General features: G+C 39.2%; 1 long non-coding RNA gene across 3 annotated transcripts in view; it reads left to right on the top strand.

The window, feature by feature from the left end:
* LOC149119749 (uncharacterized) overlaps positions 1-21,206 on the top strand; it is a 91,776-nt gene that overhangs the window by 18,999 nt on the left and 51,571 nt on the right. Inside the window, exon 1 of one of the 3 annotated variants that reach the window (XR_016228492.1) lies at positions 4,083-4,574. The exons of the other annotated variants lie outside the window; for them this stretch is intronic. This is a non-coding gene — a long non-coding RNA (uncharacterized LOC149119749). Of the gene's footprint in view, positions 1-4,082; positions 4,575-21,206 lie in introns of those variants that run through there. 3 annotated transcript variants of the gene reach the window in all.

Here is a 21,206-nt window from a genome sequence, read left to right as displayed (position 1 = left end):
TTAAGGATATTGAGTCATTTAGGACCAGACTGTCATGATGTGATTTGTTGGAATGTCTGGATTCCAGTATTTGAAAATTTTCTGTTTGAAAGACATCCTGCTTGAGGAAGTTGTCTACGTGAAGTGGATCTTCTTGATGACCACAGAAGCAGCTTTTCTTTTTAATTATGATTATCTGCCATGATGTCTGTGGGACAACAGAGTGCATCTGCGTCATCTTAGGGCCTTAGTAACAGGATGGAGGCAAAAGGTTTCTTTGGATCACTTGGGCATAAATCACTTTATTTAAGGTTAATCAAATATCTCTAACACAAGGACCAAATTTAGAAGCTTCTGGTCAGAGACACTGCAAATGCTAGGCCACTCTGCTGAAGACTTGATGGGCCCTCTGCTTGGAGCACCCATTCCATTGTCAACTGGCTCAGCCAAGGACATGGGGCCCTTCTTGTGTTCCTACACCCTTTTTGCTTGCTTCAATCTTGCGATGACCCCTTGGAAATCCCTTGGGCTCCTCAGTGGTAACACTGAATTCAGGGAAGAGCTGGTATTTGCCTAAGACAGAACACACAGGGTTCATGGTAGAGCAGGACTGAGTTTCCTCAACTTGTTTATGTTCTGGATATTTGTGGTACACCTAAACAATGTGTATGTGTGTGTTTTGGAGGATGGTGAGGGACTTGGTCAGGTAGCTCCTGGAACTTTGGGATTCTAATGCTTATAGCCTATGCCATTATTTCCTTCCTGGGGGTCCTTCCAAATTCTGACTATTGAAGTGGTTGATTGGGTCAGCTTTAAGTACCTTCTCATTCTTTCATCCCAGTACTGGCATTTTGGAGGCTTTGTGAAGTGCAAGAACTTTTTTTCCTTCCTGCCTTCCTTGGCCTTCCCCTGCAGCCCACAGTCTCCAGAGTGCTCACTGGCCTCCTGCTCAGCCTGCCTTGCCTTGATAGACTCCCTCAGGCATGTCATTTCCTCTCCCAGTAGTATTAGGACCAGGAACTGACTTCAAGAATTTAGTTAATCTCACAAAAACTGCCTGCTGGTGTTCGTCTCCCTCCCAGTAAGTTTTACCAGAGTTCTTTCTTAATTTTTTTAATAGCTAAAACTAGCAATAAATCCATACTTCTAAGGTAATCAGTGAAGACCATTGTAGTACTCACACATTTAATCTGTAATTTAAATTTCTCCTTTCAGGAGCTCCCTTTCTTCCCTGTGAGATTTTTGGGTTCACTCAACCCTGATCTTAGTGCTAATTTTTGTCCGTCAACATTTTGGATATGAAGAATTTGAAGTGGTTGGTTGGTTGAAGTGAACATGGAAATCAATTGGCAATGCTTCCTGAGTCATGACTGACATGTTTTCCCTTTATTAATTAAAGTCTGCATTTGCAAATTGACAATATTAATATTATGCTATCCTTCTTTCCTTGTGTGAATTGGCTGTGTGTCTGTGTGCTGTGCTGTCTGGGATAGGGATTATGGGAGCCAGCTTTTAATTTCTAATACTTTCCTTATGCTCACAGACCTCACTAGTTTCTGTGTACAGTGGCATGTTCCACCAAGGGAAGGGAGCATACCCAGCACAAGCTCTGTCTCCTGGATGATGGGAGGCAGTAACCATAAACTGCAGGGTGATTTGAAGAGTAGATGACAAACTCAAATAATTGTCATTTGAATTTTTAAAAACTCCCCATTTGAGTGAAGATTTTGTCATCAGATGACCTGTGAAGCCAGATTCAGGGTACCAAGGGGGGTGATTCCACAGAGTTCTGGAATGTAAAAGATAGATGGGCCTGTGGCAAATCACTCAAGCAATAGACATCTCCAGATACTCTCAGCAAGGGGGGGGGCTGGTAATGTAGTAAGGAACAGAAATCATTTGTTCAATCCCTTCTTTTAGCATACTGGCACTTTAGTTTCGACAAAGAGGGGAGCGGAGGAAGCTTGCTCAGGATCACAGAGCAAGTCCATGACAGGGTTATGTTAATGCTAAGGGCTCCTAGCATTCAGGAAGCTGCCTTTTATGTCTTAATTCTGCTGACTGTGTTACAGACATGTTTTGGACAGATTCCACTAAGTGACTTAAGTAAATGGTCTGAGGTCCCCTTCCTCCCATCCAGAAAAGTCCAGGTTCCTTGCCAGGTAGGTAGGTGGCTCTGTGCATTAGTCACCTGGAAGGCCTGTGTGTGTATGTGTGTGTGTGTACACATGCATACGTATACACATTTATGTACCTGTGTGAATTTAAGTTTATACATTTTAAAAAATATTTATTTGAAAGGCAGAGTTACACAGAGAGAAAATCTTCCATTCGCTAGTTCAGTCCCCAAATGGCTGCAATAGCTGGGGCTGGGCCAGGCTGCCAAGAGTCTGGAGCTTCTTCTGGGCCTCCCACATGGGTAGGGGCCCAAACACTGATGCCATCCTTTGCTGCTTTCCCAGGCACATTATCAGTGAGGTAGATTGAAAGTGGAGCAGCCATACTTGAACTGGTGCCCATGTGGGATACTGAAACCACAGGCCATGACTTTACCTGCTATGCTACAGTGCCAGCCCCAAGTTTAGACATCTTGAAATGAGGTAGATAATGTCTTAAAAGGAACAATAGAAAAAAAGACCGTTTGAGGACTATGTCCATATGGACTATTTCTCTGTTTTCTCACTGACCATGTACCCTTTGAGGTACTTGGTCTATTAAGCTCCAGAGTTCTCCAAGCCTTGCACATGGCAGATGCTCAGTAAGTGTAGACAGAAATGGGATAAGTTACTCAGGGGAACACTGTGGAGGAACACAATGAAATCACAGGTTGAAAGGATCTGGTTATTGAGCTTCTGGACCATGAACTTCTGACTTGTTGGCAGAAGCTTTGTGGCCTGGTGCTAGAGAGCTGTCACTTGCCCCTCCAGCCCCCACTTGCAGAATTACCCCAAGAAAGAATGTGCCTAAGTTGCTGAGTTGAAAGCTGGGGGAATTAGAAAGCCTGTCCCAGTAGCATGTCTGTATCCTTTCAGAAATGAGAGTGCCAGTCACTATAATGTGCAAAGAGGCATTTAATTGTTAATTAACTATTGGTTCTCATCTCAGGGTTGTGGAACAAAGAAGATTCAGAAAGGTTGTAAAATTTCTCCTTTAAAGAGACCACAACAATATTACTTCAAGGAAATGAAGCACCCTTAATTACCAAAGTCTGCTCAAAGCCTTTTCTACTTGCCTCTGCTGACAGCAACAGATTTGTGAGATTTCAAGTTGTAGTTCTCTTACCTATGCTTTTCTCCTTGCACAATGGCTGGGTAAGAAATGTGAGATCTTCATTGTCCATGCAACATCTCTGAAACATTTGAAAGTTTATTTTCTGTTTTTTAAACGAAAATTAAGATAATAATGACTGGGGCCATTTGTTAACTTCTAGGTATGAAGGATGACCTCTAAAATTTAGAGTCACACTTCTTTTTTTTTTTTTTAATTTTTTTTTTTTTTTTTGACAGGCAGAGTGGACAGTGAGAGAGAGAGACAGAGAGAGAAAGGTCTTCCTTTTTGCCGTTGGTTCACCCTCCAATGGCCGCCGCTGCAGCCGGCTCACCGTGCTGATCCTGGCAGGAGCCAGGATCCAGGTGCTTTTCCTGGTCTCCCATGGGGTGCAGGGCCCAAGCACCTGGGCCATCCTCCACTGCACTCCCTGGCCATAGCAGAGAGCTGGCCTGGAAGAGGGGCAACCGGGACAGAATCCGGCGCCCCAACCGGGACTAGAACCCGGTGTGCCGGCGCCGCAAGGTGGAGGATTAGCCTATTGAGCCACGGCGCCGGCTTAGAGTCACACTTCTTAAGGAAGCATTTGGTCCTCACCTCTACTATACTAGCTAAGGAAACTTTGAAGGTCATGGTGAATACTCTTGTGAAGGTGAATATTCACCTGACCTGCTGCTACCCTCAAATACATGTTTGCTCATTTGACATTTTCTAAGGCCTCATTTAAAGAAGTCACAATTATTGAAATTGCCTGTGGGTGAGTGTTGTGATGCAGCAGGTTAAGCTGCTTGAGACAACTACATCTCATATCAGGGTGTTTGGGATCAACTTCCACCTCCACATGTGCTTCCCATTCTGTTTCCTGCTAAGACTCCTGGGAGACAGATGGTGGCCCAAGTACTTGGGTATCTGTCACTACCTGGGAAACTGGGATACAGTTCCTGGCTCCCGGCTTCAGTCTGGTCCAGCCATGGCTATTGTGGCCACCTGGGGAAAGAGTAGATGAAATATCTCCCTCTCTCTCTGCCTCTCAACTAAATAAAAATGATTAAATAAACATTTTCATAATATAAACTGGTTATTCACTGACTTCAAACCTTATATGATGGATTTTTAGTAGCAAGATATTAGTGTCTCAGTGGTATTTACCAGTAGTATTGGGCCAAGAGTTTTATGATAAAAAGCCTATCATTCCTTTAGTCTGTTGCATGGGGCTATTTAAGCAGTATGGCTGAAAGAAGTAGGCCATTCAAGTGCTTGCTTTGCAGCTAAAACAGGAGATTACTTAGAACTTCACCCTTTGTTATGGTTTGTGACTAAGATCAAAGGTAAGAGATTTGCTGGAGATTGGTGGGAGGAATGGTCATAAATACGGAATTTGGAAGTGGTTCCTTTCCTATTAGCGTCTTCTCTTTGTTATTTCCTAGGAAGTTAGGGAGAACCATGCTCATTCCTTGGCCATGCTACTTTAGGTAAATAAAATCCCCTACTGTTGGATCAGAGGAAGTCTGTATGTTAGGAGTCCTCATGATTCTAATAAGAAGGACAATAATTGTCCGACCTCACCATCAAAAGTGTGGTCTAGGGATTACAGAATTAACTTCTCCTAGAAACTTGTCAGAAATTCAGAATCTCAAGTCCAGCCTAGACCCACTGAATCAGAATTCGCATTTTAAGAAGATCCTGTAGACTTGTACTGGTCCTAAGAATTTTGGGTTTAGTATTGGTTTCAAATGTTGGATCTACCCCTTTTTTAAATGGTGTCATTTGTATATGTTAATTAACTGTTCTGAGCCTCATCTGTGGAGTTGCAATGGTGATGATGATCATATGTGCCTTGTGGGGTTTAGGCTATGATTTCACAATTAATTACATATAAAGCATTGAGCATGGAATTTGGCAAATGGTCAGACCTCAAGCATGGATGTGACATGGCCAGAGCTGTGATTTAAGAAAGATGGTTTAGGTTAGGACAGGGGATTAGTCTTTCTCTTTGAAGCAAAATTGGTTTTTAAGCTTGGACCTTCTACTAAGGAGACCATTGCCTTTCCACTCTAGGAGAAGGTGGTAGAACTTCTCCTTCAGCTAAGTGCAGATGAGAGGAAGTTTAAAGGCACTGGGCATAGCAATAATTGTAGAGTTCTGATCTCTTGATTCCTCCCCTGATTAGGCACAGGCAAAGGAGAAAGATAAATAAGAGTAAACTATTGGCTGAAGCAGAAATGGATTGAGCCTCAGCCTCAGTATCACCTGAAGTAACATAAATTTTACAAAGAGCAAGTGGCAGCCTTTGTTAATCAAGACCAGACCCAATGAGATGCTGAGTATCCACACATGTTGGAAGATGGGGCCATAGCTTTAGACAGGGCTGAGTTGAGAAAATAGATAATTCCTGATATCACAGTGAAAAGATACCACCTAGACTGCCCTAGATTCTTCTGAGTCCTGGCAGTCCTGCCCCAGAGGGTATTCCCTGAAGCTCCACATTTGGGTTGCAGAAAACAAAGGCCCTGCCAACTCACATCCTCTGTGGCCAGCTGTGCTCTGAACTCCCCCTGTCCTGCCTGATGGTGCTAAACTGTGTCTTATCTTTTCTCTAGCTTCATATCTGATTGACTTCATTCTCCTCAATAATCCCATGAGCCAGCCGTTAACCCTACTTTCGGGCATGACAGCCATAAAATGTGTCTGTGTGTACCCCCCAGAAGCAGTACTCTTTCAACTTCTCTTGCCTTCTTGATCCTTTTTCTCCTCTCTATCCCCTCTATTTTATGTCTAATATTTGCTTTGTTTACATCTCATAAAATGTCATTTTGTTAAATCATGTTTTCATTTAAGTAAGACTGTCAGGCTGAAGCTATTTTATTGTATTAGGAGTTAGGAAAATATAAAGGAAAATCCATTTTGAGAATGGAATGGCACAATACATTTTAGTTCAGTCTTAGTTTGTCTTTTAATGGGATTATAGCTAAGTCTAATATTGTTCCAGACAATTCAGTACCAATTGCTTCTAAATGGTTCTCTGGGCCCTTTTGCCCATGCACTGATGTCAGCTGAACTCTCCATTCCCTGATAGTTACATCTTTGTACTGTCTAATCTTGCTGCTTTCCATGCATTCCATCTAGCTTCTATGTGTTTGCAATTCAATAGTTGGCAAATTGATTTGATGTCCATTGTGACCTGACTTCCATGTGTCCTGAAAATGGTGACGTTGTCAAGATATGATCTCTGCCCCTTGGGAACTCATGGCCTGTCTGTAGAGAGGGCAGACATTAATAGTTCATTATATGATATTTCCTGTTCTATGCAGAAGTATGGACCATTACTATGGGAACGCAGAAGAGCTGCTAATTCTGCCCTGTCAGGGACAAGACTGCTGTATACAACCATGCAGGCCATACATTCATAAGGGTGACTCATTTAGGCAGAAAGTATCTGAACTGTAGGCATCAAAAATGTGTATACTTATTAGGATAGTTTTCTGGCAGCTGGAAGCACAGGAATGAAGGAAACGGCACATTTTAAAATTATCACTAAGATATCATATGGTAAGGAGGTGACCCTAGACAAGCATATGATTGGAAGGACTGTGAAGAGAAGATGGCATTGCATCTGGGCTACATAGGAGATCATAGGAGTGGGCTGGCCAGGCAAACAATGTCCTATGCACAGGGAGCATGAGATGTGACAGAGGCAGGAGATCACATTAGTGTGTCTGGGAAATAAGAAGTGAGTCGGTATGACTGTTGCAGAGCACAAATGGTGGGTGGGGTGGGCTGTGGAGTTATATCACTAGGGATCTGGATTGTTATGTTAATAGTTTGGGCTTTATCTCAAAGATTCCATGAAGCCATAAAATATTTGTACTAATTTATTTTGTATAAATTAATAAAGTATTTTTTTAAATGAGAGCAACTGTTTAGTGAGTAGAAAGTTTGCATCCCATATTGGAGTGCCTGGGTTCAATACCCAGCTCCAGCTGCAATTCCAGCTTACCCCTAATATAGACCTTGTGGAAAGCCTGGATTACATTTCTAGCTCTTGTTCCTGGCTCCAGCCCAACCTTGGTCATTTCAGGCATTTAGGAGAATAAATTAGCAAATGTAGGAGAGTTTCTACCTCTTCTCTCTCTCTTCTCCTTTTCACATATAAGAAGAGAGAGAGAAGAGGTAGAAACTCTCCTACATTTGCTAATTTATTCCCCTAAATGCCTGAAATGACCAAGGTTGGGCTGGAGCCAGGAACAAGAGCTAGAAATGTAATCCAGGCTTTCCACAAGGTCTACATTAGGGGTAAGCTGGAATTGCAGCTGGAGCTGGGTATTGAACCCAGGCACTCCAATATGGGATGCAAACTTTCTACTCACTAAACAGTTGCTCTCATTTAAAAAAATACTTTATTAATTTTGTGTGTTTCAAAAAAAGAATTTTATAAGAAGGAATATAATTATACCACTATTATTACAAATAATATAAATTAAAAACCATTGAAGGCATGGGTCTCAAACATAAAGGTATACTGGAGCCAGTTAGGTAGTGAGTAAAATTCATTTTAAGAAAATAGAAGGTCATCTGAAGAGACAACTGTACTCAGCTCTGAAAGATTGTTGCCAGGGGGACTGCAGACCAAATGAAGCCATGTTGCCTACATTTTCACCAGAAGTTAGAAGATTGCATATTTATGTATAAATCTTCTAAGTTTTAAATGTGTACAAATAATCTAGACTTTTCGAATAATGTACATGCTACATATATGCAGATCTGCAGAGTAAAGTCAACCAGTGTGCCTCTGGTTTGCAATCTCTGATAATGAGGGACAAAATAGAAACTTCTTCTGAGAATGTGAGATGAGATGGTAATGAGTATTAAGTCAATTGATGAGCTTCATTGTGGGTAAGGCAAATATGGACACCAATTCTGTTCCTGGTCATAAGAAAAGAAATTGATGTCAAATGGATGGGGCAATAGGTAGTCTCTCTGGATATGGAGAATATCAAGTGAAATTAAAAGATCTGCTTAGTATGGATTATCTTAGTTCCTTTGTGACAAATTTTCTATGAAACAATATTTCCTTGCCTATTCTGGAGTTCATTACGGCAACATTGTCAACTATCTAGTGTCTCAGGAAGTTTGCTTGGGAGAAGGGGCTCAACAGGAAGAGTATACCATGACTTTTCTAGCACACAGCTTTTCTGGGCCTTAACCCTTATGTGTGGGTGTAATAGATTAAGTACTACATCCAAGTGCCTCTATAGGTTCTGGATGCCTTATTATAGTGCTTCTGCCACCCTCATCCCACCAAATGGGAAGGCTCTAGGAGGACACATTTAGTAAACTATGACTGTTCTCCACATAAGCTGATTAGACTAGAGTGAGAACTTTTAAGGGTAGTCAATTCATAAAGTAATACGCAGCTTCAATAGGACTGCATGTGTTATGCCCCTTTCCTAACCTCTTATTTTTTCATGGATTCCCTTGAATGCTGGCATGTTCTGACCTGACCTTCTATCCAACATTGTTTGGTTCAGGGATATAGTCACTATCAGAAGCTGGATGAATTTCCTTGTATAGGAGTTTTGAACTTGACCTCATGAGAGTCAAGCTAGCAGCTACACATTGTAGGACTTCAGTGCATATACACACACACAGAATTCACAAGTGAATGTGCATGTGCTCATGGGTGAGGTAGTTAATAGAATCCCTAGTTTCTACTGTTGCTGAGAATTCTTGCCCTTCTCATGGCTTGTATTTCCAAAATTTCCCTGCATTTTGATACAAAATTACCTTAAAAATTTTGGAGGATTGGGAATTTGACCTAGAGGTTAGAATATTTGCTGGGATGTGGTAACTCCATATTAGAGTGCCTGTGTTCAATGCCCATCTCTGGCTGCTAAATGCAGCTTCCTGCTGGTGCAGATCCTGAAGGTCAGTGGTGATGGCTTGGGTGGTTGTGTTCCTGTCATTCACATGAGAGACCTGGATTGTATTTCTGGTTCCTGACTTTGGCTTCAGCCAGGGGAGGTATTGGGCCTTCGGGGAATGAATCAGTGAATGGATCTTTTTTCTGTGAAACAGTGAATGCGATCCTCCCCCCAACTATCTCTCTCTCTCTCTCTCTCTTTCTCATAGGTATGGCTTTAGTAATATAGCAGTTCCTCCCCCAACACCCATCCTCCTACCCCTACCCACTCCCAACCTCCTACTCCCTCTCCCATCCCATTCATTAAAATTCATTTTTCGGGGTGCTGGATTCCTTCCCAGTTGCCCCTCTTCCAGGTCAGCTCTCTGCTGTGGCCAGGGAGTGCAGTGGAGGATGGCCCAAGTGCTTGGGCCCTGCACCCCATGGAAGACCAGGAGAAGCACCTGGCTCCTGCCTTAGGATCAGTGCGGCCATTGGAGGGTGAACCAATGGCAAAGGAAGACTTTTCTCTCTGTCTCTCTCTCTCACTGTCCACTCTGCCTGTCAAAAAAAATTTCATTTTTAATTAACTTTATATACAGAAGACCAACTCTATACTGAGTAAATATTTCCACAATTTGCACCCACACAGACACACAAAGTGTAAAGTACTGCTCAAAAACAAGTTTTACAGTTAATTCTCATAGTACAACTCATTAGGGACAGAGATCCTACATCGGGAGTAAGTGTACAGTGACTCCTGTTGATTTAACATTTAACAATTAACACTCTTATTTATGATGTCAGTGATCACCCAAAGCTCTTGACATGAGCTGCCAAGGCTATGGAAGCGTTTTGAGTCCACAAGTATTTAGACAGGGCCATAAGCAAGGTGGAAGTTCTCTCCTCCCTTCAGAGAAAAGTACATCCTTCTTTGAGGGCCCTTTGTTTCCACTGGAGTCTCACAGAGATCTTTCATGTAGATCATTTTTTGCCACAATGTCTTCACTTTCCATGCCTGAAATGCTCTCATGGGCTTTTCAGCCAAATCCAAATGCCTTAAGGAAGGCTGGTTCTGAGGTCAGAGTGCTGTTTAGGACATTTGTCATTCTGTGAGTCTGCTGTGAAGTTCGAACATTCTCTCCTTTTTAATTCTATCTATTGCTAGACACTTGGTCTTATTTATGTTACCCTTTTAACACTTAATCCTATCAATAGGATCACACATTTAATATGATCACACATTTAATATGATCACTTAAACACCTAAGATGACATTAGTACCACTCAGTGTAATGGGATTTGGAGTACTATGGCAAGTCTTTTAGCTTTACCCTTAGGGGTAAATCTGTGTGTGCAGAACTGTACAGCTCCTCCCTCTCTTAGTCCCACTCCTATTTTTTACTGGTATTTATTTTCCATTGGATTTATACACCTATGAATAATTCTATGTTAAGTAAAGAGTTCAGCCAATGCTGTTAAGTACAAAAAGAAAATAGTAAAAGAAAAAAATAATAAACTGTTCCTCAACAGTCAAGATAAGGGCTGTTCAAGTCATTGCTTCTCATAATGTCAATTTCACTTCTACAGGTTTCCTTTTAGGTGTTCTGTTAGTTATCACAGATCAGGGAGAAAATATAGTATTTGTCTCTTTGGGACTGACTTATTTCAATAAGTTTGATGTTTTCCAGATTCATCCATTTTATTACAAATGACTGGATTCCGTTTTTTTTTTTTCACTACCACTGTGTAGTATTCCATAGTCTACATTTCCCATAATTTCTTTATCCAGTCTTCTGTTCATGGGCATTTAGGTTGGTTCCATGTCTTAGCTATTATGAATTGAGCTGCAATATACATGGAGGTGCAGATAACTCTTTTATTTCCTGATTTCATTTCTCTTGGTTAAATTCTGAGTGGTGGGATGGCTGGGTCATTGAGTTGAACTATATTCAAATTTCTGAGGTATCTCCAAACTGTCTTCCATAGTGGTTTTACCAGTTTGCATTCCCACCAACAGTGGGTTAGTGTCCCTTTTTGCCTACATCCTCGCCAGCATTTGTTGTTTTTTGATATCTGTATGAAAGCTATTCTAACCGTGGTGAGGTGAAACCTCATTGTGGTTTTGATTTGCATTTCCCTGATGGCTAATGATCCTGAACATTTTTTCATGTGTCTGTTGGCTATTTGGATTTCCTCTTTTGAAAAATATCTAAGTCCTTGGCCCATCTCTAAAGTGAGTTGTTTGTTTTGTTGTTGTGGAGTTTCTTGATCTCTTTGTAGATTCTGGTTATTAATCCTTAAACAGTGGCATAGTTTGCAAATAATTTCTCCCATTCTGTCACTTACCTTTTCACTTTCCTGGTGTTTCTTTTGCAGTACAGAAAATTCTCAATTTTAAATATTTCCATTTATCAATTTTGGCTTTGACTCACTACGAGGTCTTTTACAAGAAGTCTTTGCCTGTGCCTATATCTTGCAGGGTTTCCCAAATGTTCTCTAATGATTTGATGGTATTGGGTTGTAGATTTGGATCTTTAATCCATGTTGAGTGGATTTTTGTGTAAGGTGTAAGGTAGGGGTCTTGCTTCATATTTCTGCAGATGGAAATCCAATATTTACAGTACTATTTGTTGAAGAGACTGTACTTGCTCCAAGGATTGGTTTTAGCTCCTTAATCAAATATAAGTTGGCTGTAAATTTTTGGATTGATTTCTGATGGTTGTATTCTGTTCCATTTGTCTATCCATAAATTTTGTATCAGTACCCGGATGTTTTGATTATAACTGCCTAGTAATATATTTTGAAATCTGGTATTGTGATGCCTCCGGGTTTGTTATTGTTGCATAAAATTGCTTATCTATTCAAGGTCTCCTGTGCCTCCATATGAATTTCAGTACCATTTTTTCTAGATCTGACAAGAATGTCTTTGGTATTTTGATTGGCTTCACATTGAATCTGTAAACTGCTTTCAGAAAATTAACATTTCGATGATATTGATTCTTTCAATCCATGAACATGGAAGATTTTTCCATTTTTTCCATCTTCTATTTCTTTCTTTAATGCTTTGTAATTCTCATCATAGAGATCTTTGACATCCTTGATTAAATTTACTCCATTATTTGATTTCTTTGTAGCTTTTGTGAATGGGATTTATCTTAGAACTTCTTTCTCAGCTGTGACATTGCCTGTGTATACAAAGGGTGTTGATTTTTGTGTATAGATTTTATATACTGCTGATTTACCAAACTCTTCTATGAGTTCCAGTGGAACTCTTAGTGGAGTTTTTTGGATTCATTATATATAAAATCATGTCATTTGAAAATAGGATAGCTTGTCTTGCACCTTCCCAAGTGGAATCCCTTTGGTTTCTTTTTCTTGCCTAGTCGCCCTGGATAAACCATCCAGGATTATACTGAACAGCAATGGTGAGAGTGGGCATCCCTGTCGGGTACCAGATCTCATGGTAATGCTTCCAACAATTTCCTCATTCAATATGATGCTGGAATTTGGTTTGTCATAAATTGCCTTTATTGTGTTGAGGAATGTTCCTTTTATACCCAATTTGCTTAATTGTGTTGAGGAATGTTCCTTTTATACCCAATTTGCTTAGAGTTTTCATCATGAAAGGGTGTTATATCAAAGGTTTATCAAAGGCTTTCTCTCCATTTATTGAGATAATCATATAGTGTTTGTTTAGCAGTTTGTTATTGTGATGTATCACATTGATTTGAGAATGCTAACCATCCATGCATACCAAGGATAAATCCGACTTGGTCTGGGTGGATGATCTTTCTGATCTGTTGTTATATTCTATTGGACAGAATTTTGTTGAAGACTTTTGCATCTATGTTCATCAGGGAAATTGGTCTCTAATTCTTGTTCTCTGTTCCATATTTTTCAGGTTTAGGAATTAAGTTGATGCTTTCTTTGTAGAAAGAATTTGGGAGGATTTACTCTCTTTCAATTGCTTTGAATAACTTGAGAAGAATTGGAGTTAATTCCTCTTTAAATGTTGGTAGAATTCAGCAGTAAATCATCTGGTCCTGGGCTTTTCTTTGTTGGGAGGGCCTTTATTACTAATTCAATTAATTTCTTGGTTATGAGTCTGTTTAGGTTCTTTATGTCTTCATGGTTCAATTTAGGTAGGTTGTATGTGTGCAGGAATCTATCCATTTCTTCTAGGTTTTCCAGTTTGTTGGTATACAGCACTTTATAGAAATTTCTGATGGTTCTTTATATTTCTGAGGTGTGTTATTATTTTTTTTGATTTCTAATTTTATTGATTTGGGTTTTCTCTCTCCTTTTTTTGATTAGTTGGGCCAATGGTCTGTCAAGTTTATTTATTCAGTAAACCAGCTTTTGTTTTGCTGATCTTTGGTATTGTTTTTTGGATTCAATTTTGTTGATTTCTTCTCTCATTTTAATTACTTTTTTCTCCGACTAGTTTTGGGTTTGCTTTGCTGTTGTTTTTCTATATCCTTGAGATGCACTGATAGCTCATTTATTTGGTGCTTTTCTAATTTTTGATATAAGCACCTATCTCTATAAACTTTCCTTTTAACATTGCTTTTTTCATATCCCATAAGTATTGATACATTGTGTTGTCATCTTCATTTACTTCCAGAAAGTTTTTGATTTCTCTTTTGATTACTTATATGACCCACTGTTCATTCAGGAGCATGTTGTTCAGTCTCCATGTGTATGGATATGCTCTAGGGATTCCTGAGTTGCTGATTTCCAGCTTCCTTAAATTGTAGTCCAAGAAGATGCATAGTATGATTTTTATTTTCTTGAAGTTGCTGAGACTTCCTTTGTTTGTTTTTTTTTTTAATTTTTATTTAGAAAATATAAATTTCCAAAGTACAGTTTATGGATTACAATGGCTTCCCCCCCATAATTTCCCTCCCATCCACAACCCTCCCATTTCCCCCTCCCTCTCCCATTTCATTCACATTTTCAATTATCGTTATATACAGAATATCGATTTAGTATATATTAAGTAAAGATTTCATCAGTTTGCACCCACACAGAACATAAAGTATAAAATACTGTTTGAGTACTAGCTATTGCGTAAATTCACATTGAACAACACATTAAGGACAGAGATCCTACATGAGGAGTAAGTGTGCAGTGACTCCTGTTGTTGACTTAACAATTCAACAATCTTGTTTATGGCGTCAGTAATCTCCCTAGGCTCTAGTCATGAGTTGCCAGGGCTATGGAAGCCTTTTGAGTTCGCCAACTTCGATCTCATTTAGACAAGGTCATAGTCAAAGTGGAAGTTCTCTCCTCCCTTCAGAGAAAGGTACCTCCTTCTTTGATGGCCCGTTCTTTCCACTGGAATCTCACTCGCAGATTTCTTTCATTTAGGTCCTCTTTTTTTGCCAGAGTGTCTTGGCTTTCTATGCCTGCAATACTCTCATGGGCTCTTCAGCCATATCTGAATGCTTTAAGGGCTTATTCTGAGGCCTGAGTGCTGTTTAGGACATCTGCCATTCTATGAGTCTGCTGTGTATCTTGCTTCCCATGTTGGATCATTCTCTCCCTTTTTTATTCTATCAGCTAGTATTAGCAGACACCAGTCTTGTTTATGTGATCGCTTTGACTCTTAGTCCTATCATTATGCTCTATTGTGAACTGAAATTGATCACTTGGACTAATGAGATGGCATTGTTATGTGCCACCTGGATGGGATTGTATTGGAATCCCCTGGCACATTTCTAACTCTACCATTTGGGACAAGTCAGCTTGAGCATGTCCCAAATTGTACATCCCCTCACTCTCTTATTCCCACTCTTATATTTAATAGAGATCACTTTTCAGTTAAATTTAAACACCTAAGAATAATTGTGTGTTAATTACAGAGTTTAACCAATATTATTAAGTAGAACAAAAAAAATACTAAAAGGGATAAAACATTAAATTGTACATCAACAGTCAGGACAAGAGCTGATCAAGTGATTGTTTCTCATATTGTCTATTTCACTTCAAAAGGTTTCGTTTTTGATGCTCAGTTATTTGTCATCAATCAGGGAGAACATATGATATTTGTCCCTTAGGGACTGGCTTAATTCACTCAGTATGATGTTTCCCAGATTCCTCCATTTTGTTTCAAATGATGGGATTTCATGGTTTTTTACTGCTGTATAGTATTTTCTAGAGTACATGTCCCATAATTTCTTTATTCAATCTACTGTTGATGGGCATTTGGGTTGATTCCATGTCTTAGCTATTGTGAATTGAGCTGCAATAAACATTAATGTGCAGACAGCTTTTTTGTTTACCAATTTAATTTCCTTTGGGTAAATTCCAGGGAGTGGGATGGCTGGGTTGAATGGTAGGGTTATATTCAGGTTTCTGAGGAATCTCCAGACTGACTTCCAGAGTGGCTTGACCAGTTTGCATTCCCACCAACAGTGGGTTAGTATCCCTTTTTGCCCACATCCTCGCCAGCATCTGTTGTTGGTAGATTTCTGTATGTGATCCAATCTAAACGGGGTGAGGTGAAACCTCATTGTGGTTTTGATTTGCATTTCCCTGACTCCTAGAGATCTTGAATATTTTTCATGTGTCTGTTGGCCATTTGGATTTCCTCTTTTGAAAAATGTCTATTGAGGTCCTTGGCCCATCTCTTAATTGGGTTGTTTGTTTTGTTTTTGTGGAGTTTCTTGATCTCTTTGTAGATTCTGGTTATTAACCCTTTATCTGTTGCATAGTTTGCAAATATTTTTACCCATTCTGTCGGTTGTCTCTTCACTCTCCTGTTTCTTTTGCAGTACAGAAACTTCTCAATTTGATGCAATCCCAATAGTTAATTTTGGCTTTGACTGCCTGTGCCTCCTGGGTCTTTTCCAGAAACTCTTTGCCTGTGCCAATATCTTGAAGGGTTTCTCCAATGTTCTCTAGTAACTTGATGGTGTCAGGTCGTAGATTTAGGTCTTTAATCCATGTTGAGTGAATTTTTGTGTAAGGTGTATTTAGGGGTCTTGCTTCATGCTTCTGCACGTGGAAATCCAGTTTTCCCAGCACCATTTATTGAATAGACTGTCCTTGCTCCAGGAATTGGTTTTAGATCCTTGATCAAATATAAGTTGGCTGTAGATGTTTGGGTTGATTTTTGGTGTTTCAATTCTGTTCCATTGGTCTATCCATCTGTTTCTATACCATTTACCATGCTGTTTTGATTACAACTGCCCTGTAGTATGTCCTGAAATCTGGTATTGTGATGCCTCTGGCTTTGTTTTTGTTGTACAAGATTGCTTTAGCTATTCGAGGTCTCCTGTGCCTCCATATGAATTTTAGCATCGTTTTTTTCCAGATCTGAGAAGAATGTCTTTGTATTTTGTTGGTATCGCATTGAATCTATAAATTGCTTTTGGGAGAATGGACATTTTGATGATATTGATTCTTCCAATCCATGAGCATGGAAGATTTTTCCATTTCTTGGTATCCTCTTCTACTTCTTTCTTTAAGGTTTTGTAATTCTCATCGTAGAGATCTTTGACATCCTTGTTTAAGTGTATTCCAAGGTATTTGATTGTTTTTGTGGCTATTGTGAATGGGATTTATCTTATAAGTTCTTTCTCAGCCATGGCATTGCCTGTGTATACAAAGACTGTTGATTTTTTGTGCATTGATTTTATATTCTGCTATTTGCCAAACTCTTCTATGAGTTCCAATAGTCTCTTAGTAGAGTTCTTTGGGTCCCCTAAGTAAAGAATCATATCATCTGCAAAGAGGGATAGTTTGAATTCTTCCTTCCCAATTTGTATCCCTTTAATTTCTTTTTCTTGCCTGATAGTTTTGGCTAAAACCTCGAGAACTATATTGAATAGCAGTGGTGAGAGTGGGCATCCCTGTCTGATACCAGATCTCAGTGGAAATGCTTCCAACTTTTCCCCATTTAATAGGATGCTAGCCATGGGTTTTTCATAAATTACTTTGATTGTATTGAGGAATGTTTCTTCTATACCCAGTTTTCTTAGAGTTTCATCATGAACAGGTGTTGTATTTTATCGAATGCTTTCTCTGCATCTATTAAGATAAACATATGGTTTTTCTTCTGCAGTCTGTTAATGTGGTGAATCACATTGATTGATTTTCGAATGTTGAACGATCCCTGCATACCAGGGATAAATCCCACTTGGTCTGGGTGGATGATCTTTCTGATGTGTTGTTGTGTTCCATTGGCCAGAATTTTATTGAGGGTTTTTGCATCTATGTTCATCAGGGATATTGGTCTGTAATTCTCTTTCAATGCTGCATCTTTTTCCGGCTTAGGAGTTAAGGTGATGTTGGCTTCATAGAAAGAATTTGGGAGGATTCCCTCTTTTTTGATTGTTCTGAATAGTATGAGAAGATTTGGAGTTAGTTCTTCTTTAAATGTCTGGTAGAATTCAGCAGTAAATCCATCTGGGCTGAGACTTGCTTTGTGGCCTAGTATGTGGTCAATCCTAGAGAAAGTTACATTTACTGTTGAGAAGAATGTGTATTCTGCAGCTATAAGATTAATATTTTGGTAGATATCTGTTAGGTCCATTTTGTCTATAGTGTTGATTAAATATGCTGTTTCTTTGTTGATTTTTCTCTCTGGTTGATCTGTCTGTTGCTGAAAGTGGAGTATTGATGTCTCCCAATATTATTGTATTGGAGTGTATCTCCCTTTAATTTCCTTAACATTTCTTTTAAATAGCCTGGTGCCCTGTAAGTAGGTGCAAAAACATTTATAATAGTTACATCTTCTTGTTGAATTGATCCATTAATCATTATATAGTGCCCTTCTTTTTCTCTGTTAAGAGTTTTTGTGTCAAAGTCTATTTTGTCTGATATTAAGATGGGTACACCCACTCTTTTTTGGTTTCTGTTCGCATGGATTATCTTTTTCCATCCTTTCACTTTCAGTCTGTGTGCATCTTTGTTGGGGAGTTGTGTTCCTTGTAGGCAGCAAATATGTTTTCTTTTAAAAATCCATTCAGCCAATTTGTTTCGTCTAACTGGGGAGTTGAGGCCATTTACATTCAAGGTGACTATTGAGTTTGCCCTGCCATTTTTCCAAAAATATTCCTTTTTTTTACCTTGAATTTCCTTTGATCTTTTACTGAGAGATTTTCTTCTTTTACCTTCTTTCATAGTGATGACCATATTTCTGTGTGGAACATATCCTTAAGCATCTTTTGTAGGACTGGACAGGTGGTGATAAATTCTTTCAATTTCTATTTATTTTGGAAGGTCTTTATTTCGCCTTCATTCACAAATGAGAGCTTTGCAAGGTGTAATATTCTGGGATGACAGTTTTTTCTCTTAAGACTTGGACTACACCTCGCCATTCTCTCTTAGCCTGTAGGGTTCAGATGAGAAGTCCACTGTGGGTCTAATTGGGATCCTCTGAAAGTAATCTGGTATTTCTCTCATGCACATTTTAGAATCTTTTCTTTATGTTTCACTGTGGTGGGTTTGATTACAGTGTGTCATGGTGAGGATCTTTTCTGGTCATGTCTTCTAGGAGTTCTATGTGCTTCTTCTGCTTAGATGTCCCTTTTTTCTCCAAATTAGGAGAGTTTTCTGTGGTTATTTCACTAAAAAGGCCTTCTAATCCTTTATCTCTTTCCAGGCCTTCAGGAACCCATAGAACTAGTATACTGGGACTTTTTATAGTATCCCATAAATCCCCCCCCCCCAAATTTTCTCTTTTTGTGTTTGGTCTGACTATATAAATTTCTGTGCTTTGTCTTCTATTTCTAATGTTCTTTCTTCTGTTTCACTGATTCTGTTGTTAAGGCTCTCCACTGCATTTTTTACTTGCCTGTTGAGTTCTTTTGTTTTTCAGTTTTCAATGAATAAAATTTATTTATTTTTGTTTAATAAATACATTTTTACATACATACACTTTAGGAATATAGTGGTTTTTTTCCCATGTTCCCCACCCCACTCCCACCCCACCTCCCATTCCTTCTCCCATCTACTTCTTCATTATGGATCATTTTTAGTATGACTTTATATATAGAGGACCAACTCTATGCTAATCATAGATTTCAACAATTTGCCCCAATGCCCAGACACAACATATAGAGTACAGTTTGGGGAGAGAATTTTCAGTCGATTCTCATATTACATTTCGATAGGGACAGAGGTCCTACCTGTGGAGCAAGTGCGCAGTGACTACTATTGTTCCTTTAACAATTAACACTCTTTTTATGACGTCAGTGATCATCCAAGGCTCTTATCATGGGCTGCGAAGGCTATGGAAGCCTTTTGTGGCCATAGACTCTATTGGTATTTGGAAACGACCACAAGCAAGTGAAGAGAAGAGTGTCTCCTTCTTTGATGACCCTTCCTTTCCTCTGAAGTCTCACAGAGACCCTCTGTGTAGGATTGATTTTTTTTTGTCACAGAGTCTTGTCTTTTCATGCCTGAAATGCTCTTGCAGGCCTTTCAGCCCGACAAGGAAGACTTATTGGTTGATTCTGAGGTCAGAGTGTTATTTACTGTGAAAGTCATTCTAGGAGTCTGCTGTGTGGACTGCTTCCCATGTTGGTCCTTCCTTCCTTTTTTAATTCTATTATTTTTACTGGGTTCTTGCTATCATTTATATCATCCCTTTTAAGCTTAGACTTGTCTATCTGTTGCCTTTAACATTTAATATGATCATTTTAACAGTGATGATTGTGTTTATAACACCAATTCTTATGTGTTTGGAGCCCTTTGATTAGTTCTTAGGCTGTACCCTGAGAGGTAAGTCTATATGCCTGTGTGCAGAACTATATTGTTTTTATAGTTTTAGACTATCTCTTCCATCTCTTATTCCCTCCCTTATTTTTAACTGAGATCTTTTTCCAATTGCCTTAAAATACATATAATTAACTCTGTGTTACATAGAGAGTTCAGCATAGAGTGTGAAGTAGAGAGAAGAGAAGAAAGAAAACAGAGAAAACCAACAAAACAAAACAAAACAAAACAAAACAAAACGGATATACACAGTAAAAAGTAACAAAGATAAATTGTCTCTCGACAATCAGGTCAAGGATTCTTGAAGACATTGGTTCTAAAAGTGACTATTTTGCTTCTATAGCTTTCATTTTAGCTGCACTATTGATTTTCCCAAATCATGGAGAACATATGGTGCTTATCTCTTTGGGACTGGGTTATTTCACTAAGTATGAGGTTTTCCAGCTTGCTCCATTTTGTTGCAAAGGACCTGATTTTCATCCTTTTTTACTGCTGTGTAATATTCCATAGTGTACATATACCACAATTTCTTTATCCAGTCTTTGGATGATGGATATTTAGGTTACTTCCATGTCTTAGCTATTGTGAATTGAGTTGCAGTAAACATGGAGGTGCAGATAGTCCTTTTGCTTACTGAGTTCATTTCCCTTGGTTAAATTCCCAGTAGTGGAATAGCTGGGTCATAGGTAGGTCTATATTCAGGTTTTTGAGATATCTCTGTACTGTTTTCCACAGTGGCTTTACCAGTTTACATTCCCACCAACAGTGGGTTAGAGTATCCCTTTTCCCATGTACTCTCCAGCATTTGTTTGTTGATTTCTATATGAGGGCCACTCTAACTGGGGTGAGATGAAACCTCATTGTGGTTTTGATTTGCACTTCCCTGATTGCTAGTGATCCTGAACATTTTTTCATATGTCTGTTGGCCATTTGGATTTCCTCTTTTGAAAAATGTCTGCTAAGGTCCTTGGCCTATCTTTTTATTGGATTGTTTGTTTTGTTGCTGTGGAGTACTTGATCATATTATAGATTCTGGTTGTTAATCCTTTATCAGTTGTGTAGTTTGCAAATAATTTCTCCCATTCTGTCAGTTGCCTCTTCACTTTCCTGACTGTATCTTTTGCTGTAAAGAAACTTCTCAACTTGAGGTAATCCAATTTGTTCATTTTGGCTTTGACTACCTGTGTCTCTGGGGTCTTTTCCAGGAATTCTTTACCTGTTCCAATGTCTTGAAAGGTTTCCCCTATGCTCTCAATTAATTTTATGGTGTCGTGGCATAAATTTAGATCTTTAATCCACGTTGAGTGGATTTTTGTATAAGGTGTAAGATAGG

The sequence above is a fragment of the Oryctolagus cuniculus genome, chromosome X (genome assembly GCF_051225735.1).
Source record: "Oryctolagus cuniculus isolate XC-2025 breed Fujian yellow rabbit chromosome X, ASM5122573v1, whole genome shotgun sequence".
Classification (NCBI taxonomy): domain Eukaryota; kingdom Metazoa; phylum Chordata; class Mammalia; order Lagomorpha; family Leporidae; genus Oryctolagus; species Oryctolagus cuniculus.
This window is presented reverse-complemented; position numbering and strand designations above follow the sequence as displayed.